This window comes from Dipodomys merriami, unplaced genomic scaffold (genome assembly GCF_024711535.1).
Source record: "Dipodomys merriami isolate MVZ:Mamm:240054 unplaced genomic scaffold, mDipMer1.0.p SCAF_8, whole genome shotgun sequence".
Taxonomy (NCBI): domain Eukaryota; kingdom Metazoa; phylum Chordata; class Mammalia; order Rodentia; family Heteromyidae; genus Dipodomys; species Dipodomys merriami.
This window is the reverse complement of record NW_027206401.1, coordinates 21,416,470-21,427,827: the sequence shown is the minus strand read 5'-3', so window position 1 is coordinate 21,427,827 and position 11,358 is coordinate 21,416,470. Positions and strand designations below refer to the sequence as shown.

At 37.3% G+C, this 11,358-nt stretch overlaps 1 long non-coding RNA gene and 1 pseudogene across 1 annotated transcript in view; one reads left to right on the top strand and one right to left on the bottom strand.

Moving 5' to 3' along the window:
* Positions 1–1,960: 1,960 nt before the first annotated feature.
* LOC138819182 (uncharacterized) overlaps positions 1,961–11,358 on the top strand; it is a 54,475-nt gene continuing 45,077 nt past the window's right edge. The window contains exon 1 of the long non-coding RNA XR_011369346.1: positions 1,961–2,158. This is a non-coding gene — a long non-coding RNA (uncharacterized lncRNA). The remainder of the gene's footprint in view (positions 2,159–11,358) is intronic.
* Positions 5,464–6,186, bottom strand: LOC138819314 (phosducin-like protein 3 pseudogene; annotated as a pseudogene).

Below are 11,358 nucleotides of genomic sequence, written 5' to 3'. Positions count from 1 at the left end.
TTGCAGTTCAAAGCCAGGCAGGAAAGCATGTGAGACTCTAATCTCCAATTAACCACCTGTAAACTGGAAGTGGTATTATGGCTCAAGTGGTAGAGTGCTCGCCTTGAGCTGAAGAGTTTAGGGACAGCGCCTAGGCCCAGAGTTCAAGCCCCACCACCGACCAAAAAAAAAAAAGAAAGAAAGATAGAAAATATTTTATGTTAGTGATTGTGTGTGTGTGTGTGTGTGTGTGTGTGTGTGTGTGTGTGTGGTGTAATGTAGATTTTATGTTTTCCTTTTTTCTTAATGACAGAGTGAAAAATTTTTACTTTGGTAGTTATGAAATGAGTTATTGTTTTCAATGGATAGTGAATTTGCATAGTAGGAATTTTTGGAAGAAAATATATAAAGTGAAAATACATTAGCACCTAACATTTTGACTTCTCATGTACACGAAGTAGTGCTAGTGTACATGATTACTGTTTATGTATATATTGGGCTTAGAAAAAGAACCAGGTAGGGAGTGGATATAAAAAGCCAAACACAAACACCTTACCAAGCAGTGCCCCTGCCTCACAACAAATCTGGGTTTGGTGTTAGCTTCTCCTCTGTCTCCTCTGCTAGCTTTTCCATCTAGTATATCCATGATTACCCAAAGTAAGCATTTCCTGCAAGGTAACAGGAAGGACAGGAAACACCATGTGCTTCCTTGTTTGAGAGAACTGTGGGGCCACCAGTAAAAGCAAACACCTAATATAGGAAGAGGTTTGGTTGACCTAGTCAATGAGATTTTGCTTTTCAACAGAATGGCACAGTTATTTATAAAATTTCAGTTTGCTTTCAATTGGTAACTATTAAGAATATAGTGAAGCATCTACCTTTAGGGCTCTGATTTAATGAAATAGATAGGACAAATGCTGACTCCTTCAGGAGTAAGAAATAGATGCACCCAGTTTAGCTGTCTCATGAACAAAGTGTCCTCAACATGATAGGCAAACATTATTTGCCCAGGAATCAGTTAAGCCATTCAGAAATTACTTTATTGAGGAAAGGAGTCGAGGGAAGTTGAGAAAAGGTATGAAGTTATATCTTTTGACAGAAAGCAATGTATAGTCATTGTAGTTAAGGAAACTATTGGAGATCATAACTGGGAAGTAAAGAGAAGTGTTTATAAATGAGTCATGAACTTACTTATCCCATGAGGTTTTTAAATGCAGGATAAAAAGTGTTACTAGTGGGCAGACAGCAGTTGGTGAAGTTGTGGTGGCTTTGGTTCTTGCTTGATACAGTGTTTAGTACTATGGTATCATCACAGCAGTGAAAAGATCATCTAGCAGGCAGGAAAGAGCACAGTAAATAAAGAGGTCTTTATAGTGAAAAGTAAAAGACTTTTCTTAAAAGTGACAGTCAGAGGAAAACAGCAAGATGGTGGAGTAGAAGATAACTTAAACAGACTTTGTGAATAAAAAGAATCTGGGCAACAAAGAGGAACAATATTCAGAAAAACCAGAGACGAAAAGTGCCAAGAACCACAGAAGAGGAACAAGACAGCAGAAAAGTATAGTAAAACAGAAAGATCACAAAATATATTAAATAGTTTATGACTACCCACAGCTCCCCCAATGGGGAGGAGAACAAATGTAACCTCTACCACAAAGTAAGCATGGTGACAGACCTAGCCATGGGATATCCCTTGACCCTTCAACCCAAGTATGTGGACCAAGTGGGGCAGTGACCCCTCAGCATGACAGGTCAGCATCTGATGGTGCAGCTTTTTATTCTTCATATTTCTTCATATTATTCATATTTTTCATAATATTCTTCATATTTCATGTGATGAACTGTCATCTTGAGTTAGGGTATCCTGTTTGAGACTGAGATTGTTGGGTCTTGAAAAGGGAGAAATCACAGTTAAGACTGTTTGAAACACCTAATATAGAACCTAGGAAGGAGACAGCAAGAGGTTCATGGAGAGGGAGAGGTTCTGAGGCAGGTGAGCTAAGAAGTCAACAGGAGGAAGAGAAGTGAAAGATGCAGCACTCAGTGGTTCTGTCCTGCACTGTGACAGAAATTTCATGCCTGAGAATCATTTTCTGCAACAAAGTACTTGACACTTGGCTGGTAGAGAGCTTACTGTCCAAGAACTGCCAACTGGCTTTGGAGATCAGAATCCAGGCAGGTGAGGGGTAGTTATTTTCATTTAACAATATTTTATTTTATTTTGAATTAGCATACATGAGAAGCAGAATTTGAGATTGGGGACTTGTAAAACAAGAAATACTTTCAGCTCAGGAATCCTGAAACTGTCAGTTACAGAATCTTACAGTTCAACAGCTGTGATAGATGGTCATGGACAGGGAGGGACTTTCATGTAAGAAAAGTGAGAAATTAAAGCAACTCTGGGTCCCTGGGCAATGGAACACATGGTGGTCTATGCTATACTTTTCCTATCTAGAGCAAGTTGCATAGCTTGAGACTTGCTGGAGAAACAACACCTACCAGTGGCTGGCTGAGTACTGACATTCAGTAGTTAGCTGCTGACTGTGGATGAAGCAAGTGGGAATCTAGCTGATCCATAGACCAAAAGCACCAAGCAGCCAGCTGTGGGTTCCAGTACACAAAGAAGAAAAACTTCTAAGGTTGAGGTAGTGCAGAAGTGGACACCTGACCCTTCATCAGACTTATGTTCAACCCACTTAACTTTAACCCATATACAAGAAATACAAGAGACTTCAGTTTTCCTTCTCTGTGTGGTGCTGGATATCAGACATCATACCCTGAGAATATGAGCAAAATTTTGACAACTAAGCCGGTCTAGTGATGAGAAACTGTACTGCAACACTCACTACCCTGTCCTACCTGAACATTGAGAACACTTTGACTATAAGATTACAGATGAGGGAAAGGGTAATAAGTTTGGCAAGAAATGTACTTATTACCTTACTTATGTAACTGTAACCCCTCTATATATCACCTTGATGATCAAAACTTCCAAGTCACTTGGCCTCTAATGCATAAATCTGAACTCCTAGCACTTCCAAAGGTAAAAAAAAAAACAACTCCACAATAAGAGCACTAAAGATAGTGAATATGAAAAATGCAACTTGTATTAAGTATGGTCAGCTTCAAATTTCAAGAACGTATAAAATAACATTCAACCTTAAATTCGATGCTTCCTTCTAGAAAGTTAAATTTTATTTACTTTAAAGTTCATGAACTTGCCCTGGTCTTTTATTTTTATAATATTTGAAAATAAAATTGAGAGGCAAAAAAATCCAAAGTTGCTTTCAGTAATTGGAGGTAAACTCTTAAGCAAAGATCTTTCTCCCTGTTTGGCTAGTGTTTAATTGATCTTTATAAATAAAGACTGACAATTTTAGAATACCAACCCAATGATTATTCTGAATGATCTACAGTTAGATTTCATTGACACTACAAGGAAATGCAAAGAACTCAACTGAGATAAGCATTTGTGTTTGAATAATATTTAATTTGCAATCAAAAACTGTTTTGTTTAATATTGGAAGCTGGCTTGCTTTTGATGTTCTTTCTATAATTCATTTCTCAGACATAGCAGAGTAAATACATGTCTGAGTTTTCAGGCTCATCCATTTGTTTAGAAAGAAGTTATCACTTGCATATCATGCACTATGTGCTTATCGTGACTGTGATACTGTTGATATTCTCTCCTTGTCAACCAGAAAGGAACAAATTTGATATGGTTCAAAATCTATTTGAAAACAATTTCAGACTCCCCTTAAATCTAATATGAAATTTTAGATGGACAAATAGATGAATATCTTCAAAAGTTTTATTTACATGCAATTAGGTGTTTTGTGCCCACATGAACTATATTTTTTTTGCATTTCACTTTTTTTTTAATTGTCAAGGGGATGTACAGAGGGGTCACAGTTACACTATATTTTTTGTCAGTTGTGGGGCTTGAATTTAGGGCCTGGCTACTATACTTGAGTTCTTTTGTTCAGGACTAATGTTCTACCACTTTGAGCCCCGGAGCCACTTCCAGTTTTCTGGTTGTTAACTGGAGATAAAAGTCTTATGGACCATGCTGCTGGGCTGATTTCAAACCACCATCCTCAAATCTCAGCCTCCTGAATAGCTAGGATTACGGGTGTGAACCACCAGTGCCTGGCCAGAAATCTAAAACTTTTCAGGTTGAAAATATTTCTGAATGATAAAGCAATTTTTCTTCCACACATTTTTATTTAGGGAAATTTATTTTCTCTATTAAGAGTAATGAATGGTTTCTTAATACATCTGCTGTATCATAGAGAATTACTTAGTTTCCCCCTTTGCTATGATTTTAAAAGCTAATTTAGCATCAAAATTAAAAAGAAATCTTGAACAGCAGCCCAGTTTTGTTCCTGCTTGGGCAAAGCAATTAGCCTTTAACTTCCCATTTCCTCACATACTCTCTTTCAAAAGTACAAATAATTTTCCTTACCAGAAACCTCCTAAATCTTATAACACTCACAATATATACTGACAAGATTCAGGAAATTGGCAAGAAACTAGAAAGGGAGGTGATATGTTTATATGCTTGAATTCAGAGCTTTTCCTTTTCCTTTGCTCTTTTTGATTTAATGCCTGCTAAGAGTAGTAGCATAAAGAGTCTGTTCTTATTGAAAGTCCCATTATAACAATAATTCCTGGCAAATGCATTCATCACTAGCAGTTGTTGACCCTACCTAACAATTTTCAAAGAACATTTTGTTCTTAGTCTCTTGGGGGTCAAAGGGAATACAGGTAAACTGAGGGGAAATTAAGGATAGAAAGTAAGGAGAAAATGAATATAGTCAAATGCCATATTTTCAACCTGTAACTTTTGTTTTTAGTCTGCACTTGAGCACTTCAATGTAAAGGAGAGAACATAGAATTAAATGCTTAAGATGGAATTCCAGTCAGTCAAAACCCAACCCTCTTTCCCGATTGCAGCCCTCCCAGACTCTGTACCTGTTGTACCACATGAAACATTTAGCTATTAATATAACCAAGAAGATTATATTTAAAAGACATATATAAACCTATGAAAAAGTATAAATTGTCAATAAACACATTAAAATTTTTTCAGTGTCTTTACTCAGTGAAATGTAAATCAAAACTACATGGAGATCCCATCTCACTCTAGGCAAAATGTCTACCATCAAGAAACAACAGGTGTGGGTAAAGATGTGGGGGCTGAAAGAACTTTATCACTGCTGTCCTCAGACTCATGATTTTCCTGTCCCAGCTTCCTGCCCTTACCTCCCAAATTCTATGATTACAGTCTTTTTTTTGAGTTTCCAGAAATTTAATGTAATTCTCAGCATTAATTTCTGAAATATATAACATTTAAAGTATAGTTGTGAAAAGGCTAAAAACCAAAAAAGATTTGCTTTTTCTTTTTTCTTCTGAAGATACATCCAGATTATATGTCACATCAAAAAAGTTTGAAAGTTATGGCTGCTGAAGTCTTGTGAGAGTTCAGTCACTGTTGGAGCTGCTGATGCTCCTCATGGGGACAGAGCCCCGCACTAAGGATAGCAGCTTGTCTTCAGTGGGTTTCTTGGGGTTCTCCTCTAGGTCTGTCTTGATCTCTCCAGACCGAGATAGTTTCCACTCCAGCTCATCTCTTGTCAGAGTCATTCCACCGAACACCAGGGGACCAATGAACTGTGCCTTGATATCACCTCCAAGGTATACAAATATAGTGGGCAAATTCCTGCCAGGGTAGTTTGGTATGCAGGTTGTTGAAATGGCCTTGATAAACTTGACATCAGGAAACTTCCTGGCAAGCTCATTGAAGTGTTGATTTATAAGGGCACACAGGAGAATCCCTTGTTTGTAAAGGTGCAAGACTACCCACAAGCCTTCACCAGCTTTGGTAACTTCTTGAACATAATCCTTTCCTGAGATCTTCAAAACTAATCCAAACTTATTCTTCAGTTGAGTTTCTTTCCACTCAGCCAGTCTTCGCTGCTTGTACAGCTCAATACCCCGTTCATCCTCCTCATTAAATTCATCTTCATTCTCTTCCAACTCTTCCAAAGTCATATTTTCATACGTTTTCACTACTGAATGCTGGAGGATTCGCTGTTCCTCCTCTTCTGCCTCCCTTTCCAACTCTTTTAGACTTTCCTTCGCAGCCAGGATGCCCTTTCTGCGTAAGATGTCCTTCCACTCAGTGTCTGCATTGGGGTCCTGCATTTTGCCTCCAGTCGCTCAGGTCTGCCCTGCCAGCGCCCTCCCACCCCTCAGCACTTCTTCAGACTTGATTACAGTCTTATGCCCCCAGCTCAAACATTTTATAGGCACATCAGACTCAGTGTGCCTGCTCCACTCCCCATCTCTCAAAAAGAGAAATTTGTCAGCTTTTTCCAGCATTGCTTAACTCAGCAGATGGCCTAGACATCCACAGATTGATTGGACAGTGTCTTGCTCTTAACACGCAGGCCAAAATCCCTAGTAAGACATAATATTATTGCCTATGATCCTGCCCCTGCTAACTTCACAAATCTCCTCTTTCACTTCCTTGTCCCTCATTACATTCCATCCACAGATCCTCTTCAAGAGCTTCTTCCAGCCTCTCAGTTATTGTTCATTCTGTTCCCTTCCTCCCATGAACCTTTTATTCCTTTCATCCCACTTAACTTTTAGATTTAAGCTAAAGAGTCATTGAATGGTAAATACAAAAATATGTAATTGTGGCTTGAATTTATTGGCATGGAAAAATTTCCATTTATTTATCAGAACTAATAGAAATATTGATTTGAGATTAGCATTGTCATTATGCAATATTTTAATGTCTATTAGATATTGGAGAGCATAGTTTTAAAGTGTACAAGATGAATATGTTATTTTATTTTTCTTAGTATTGTTAGAAGACATTTTGAAGTCAGTATTCCCATAATGAAAAATAGCAAAATATGTAATTTAATGAATTTATATTCCAAAATTAATAGTTAGTTTCTTTATGGTTTGGATACAAATCAGTACAGACAGGAACTAGCTCTTTTCTCCATGGATTTAACAACACACTTTTCAAATTCAATGAGCAAATCCACATGTAAATGAACTGTTCATTCAGAGTTCAGGGATGTTCATTTTGGCTTCAATCCTTCCAGGCTGGATGCATATTAAGAGTTCTCCTGTGTTATTATTATTTATTAGAACTTCTTATAAAATTAAGGAATATTGTTATTTCAATTAAGAAATATTGTTATTTCAGTTTAAAATTCCTTAAACTGACCAGTCATCACTAAAGAAAATTTGTTAAGGTCTGACTAAAAGCTATGAAACTTGAAGTTTAAAAAATTAAGTTCCCACAGTGGTCTATAAGTTTTATCTTCTTATTTTATTTTTGAAAGACAGCTGTCAAGAAGGAATTTGAAATCGGAGGTGGAAAAGAGCATAGGTGTCTTATCCATCCCTTTAGTCTCCTATTAAAAAAAAATAGTTTCTAATATGAAGACTAATCTGCCTAGAGCTCACTAGCCCAGGCTAGCCTCAAATTTGCAATCCTGCCTCTGCCTAAGAGCATAGTCTGTGGATGCTGATTTTTAAATTAGTATTGTATGTGTAAAAATGATTAGCTATTTCTAAAAAAGGCATTCATTTAAAATCACAATAAAATGAAATAAAATTAAAATAATTTATTTTAAGAATAAGGGACAATAGTTTTAAGTCAATGAGGCTACGAATGAAATGGAAAATAATTTTATAGGGGTTTTATTTGATGAGCACAGGTACCAAGCATGTAATCTTAGTTGCAAAGCAAAGGCATGTATGTTGATCTAAATTTAGCTGCCTGTCTAACTTTGAACTAAGAAATGTATAAAATATGGCCACAAATGGAATATATTATTTCATAACAAATGATAGATATCTTCTCTTTTTAGAGAACATATTACCCAAGCTCTATCTAGCTATCATCCGTCTGGGCATATGGGTGACATTGTTTTGTTTTGTTTTGTTTTGTTGGTCCTGAGGCTTGAACTGTGGGTCTGAACCCTGTCCCTGAGCTCTTCAGCTCAAGGCAAGCACTCTACCACTATGCTACAATGCCACTTTCAGTTTTCTGGTGGTTTACTGGAAATAAGAGTCTCATGGACTTTCTTGCCTGGTCTGGCTTTAAACTGTGATCCTCAGATCTCGGCCTCCTGAGTAGCTAGGGTTACAGGCATGAGCCACCAGCACCCAGTTATGACTGACATTTTATATGCATTTTTTCTTAAATCCACTTAGTCATCAAGATGTAGGAATTATTCGATGATTATGGAACATAGATTTTCTTTTTTTTCATGTTGAGCGCTAAACAGCTTACACTTTGGGAAGGTATCTTTTTATTAGCATATATTAAATGTACAGATTTTGTTATATTTCCATACATGAACATAATATACTTTGATCATATTCATCCCCTCTATTACTCTTTCCAATTTTAAATAATGCAATGGACTTCATTATGCAATCTTCATGCATGAATTTAATGTACCTTGATCATATGATGATATTCATCCCCCTCCATCCCTTCTTCTTACTTCCTCTCCCACTGGTTTCCCCTCATACAATCCTCCTTTACCTTCATGTCATATTTTCTTTTAGGTTGAGATTTTGCATAGGAAAGAAAACATAATAAATTGTGTTCCTAAGTCTGGCTTATTTCACTTAATGCAGTTGCTCTGTAGTTTCATTCATTTTCCTGCAAAGGAGATAATTTTATTCTTCATTATGCTTGAAAATAAACAACAATATCAAAGTAGAGATTCCTCAAAAATAAAATTATACTGAAGCTAAAAATACAACTACCATAGAATCCTGCTACACCATATCTACACATAAATCTTTTTTAAAATTTTATTTTATTTTATTTGTGAACATACTGTACAGAGGAGTTACAATTACATGGGCAGGATAATGCGTACATTTCTTACCAAGCATTGCAGCCTCCTCCTTTGTTTACCCTTCACATCCCTTCCCAGCCTCCCCCCTCCCCCAATCCCAATCCTTCTCCTTCCCCCCCTTCCCCCCCCCCCCCCCCCCCCCGCACCGACATTGTAAAGCTCGTTTTGGACATGACAACTTGTACTTCTCATTGTTGCAACAGGTCCACCTGTATCCTTAAACAACTGGTTTTTCCCCATCTCCTCCACAAGTTATACTGACATCAAATATAGTGAAAGCAGGGGTTATACTGTGGGAGAGGGACATACAAAGCAACAAAGAAATAATCTTATAAATGCGTTAGAAACACATGCATGAAAGAAAAAAACATTAAAATACACATCTAAGGGTTCATTTTCCTGACATCACATTATCTGACCTTTTCCGCTTGACTCATACATATACTAGATATTACAAATAAGGGAAACCATGGGACCTACGTTTCTTTGGGCCTGGCTTACTTCACTTAATATAATTTTTTCCAAGTTTTTCCATTTCCTAACAAATGGGGCAATGTCATTCTTTCTGATGGAGGCATAGAATTCCATTGTGTATCGGGCTGGGAAGGTGGCTCAGTGGTAGAGCACTTGCCTTGCATGCTTGAGGCCCTGGGTTCGATTCCTCAGCACCACATAAGCAAAAAAGAAAAAAAAAAGCTGGAAGTGGCGCTGTGACTCAAGTGGTAGAGCGCTAGCCTTGAGCTGAAGAGCTGAGGGACAGTGCCCAGGCCCAGAGTTCAGGCCCCACGACTGGACCCAAAAAAAAAAAAAAAGAATTCCATTGTGTATATATACCACATTTTCTTGATCCATTCATCTACTGAGGGGCATCTGGGTTGGTTCCATATCTTAGCTATGGTAAATAATGTTGCAATAAACGTAGTTGTGCTGGTAGCTTTAGTGTCTACACATAAATCTTAAGGAATGTAAGACACCATACAATAGAGATACTTATGCACTCATGTTTATAGTAGCACTATTCACAATAGTTAAGGTAGGAATCAATCTAAAAATTATATTATTTATGAGAATAAAAAAAGTAAAAGAAGACCTTTACTCAAAGAAGTGATTTGTGGTGTAACCTATTTAAAAAGTAGACAAGAGGCCAGGTGGTAGTATCTCATGCCTATAATCCTAGTTATTCAAGAGGCTGAGATCTGAAGGACCACAATTTGAGGCCAGCCTGGGTAGAAAAGTTCAATAGACTCTATCTCCAAAATAATCACCTAAAACATATCTGGAGGCATGGCTCAAATAGTAAAGCTTAACAAGAATGAGGCCTGGAGTATAAACTTCAGTACAGACCAAAAAAAGGGGTAATTGGACCAGATGATAAATGCCAAACAATCCTGAGACTGTGATATAAAGAGAGGCATTACTCAGTGGAGGTCAGGAGTTCATTTGAAAAATGAAGTAAAGCTATTACCATGAATCAGCAGGGTCAGAGCTAGAATGGAGAATATGCCTAAAGACTAAAGATAAAAACTTAATTGTGATTGGGAGTGGTTGGGAAAACAAGCCTGTAGCTAAAGGATTAAATAAGGAACCTAGAGAATAGTAGTAATAGAATTGGGTGATTTAGAAAGCCAGTCTGTGAACAAAGAGAATGTACCAGTCCCTTCCTTCATGCAGTGCCAGAAAGTGCTCTCCAGGGCTCGAGAGCCCTCAGACAGCTCCACTCTGCCAGACTAGACTAGGCTCAAAACCAAATGGAATTGTGCTGCTCTCTTCCATTTGAGTAGGTGCCACTTCTAAAAAGCTGTGTCTTTCTTGTTCCAGTCTTGAAATTTCAGTGGGTTTTTTTATCAACAAAAGTGTACTTTTATCTTCTTGGCACCCAACACCTTACTGTTTTGTTAAACATTTCTTACTGATTTTTAATACTTGCAATACAAACATAATACCCTCCTCCAGGTCCTCTTGTAATCCTAAACAAATAAAAGTATAATGACGAGACTTAGCTTTCTTGAGGCTGAAGAATGTTAGTTGTCACCCTCAAACACTTTAGATGCTAATCACACAAATTAAAATTCAGCTATTTAGAACAGAATTCTGATATTCTTGAATTCATTCAAGAAATATATTTTTCTTTTTTTATATTGGAAAAATACCGCACAGAGGGGTTACAATTACATGGTCATTCAAGAAATATTATCAAGTGTTTTCAAATGGTTTTGGTTGAGTATGTATGTGCCTGTATAATGTCCATATGGCCTTCACTTGTGTGTGTCTCTTCTACAAATTATGGCTGGGAAACGAACATCAATCCTTTTAACTACTACTTTGTACTAGGTCCCAAAGGATGTGTGGTCTGAGTAAGTCATGGCTTTAATGATTACCCACTTCTCTGCGCCTACTAATTTCCATGAGAATATATTCATTAAACCTTAACATTCTTGATAGGCCATCTTGTGACTCTACTATACTTTTCTTTTTG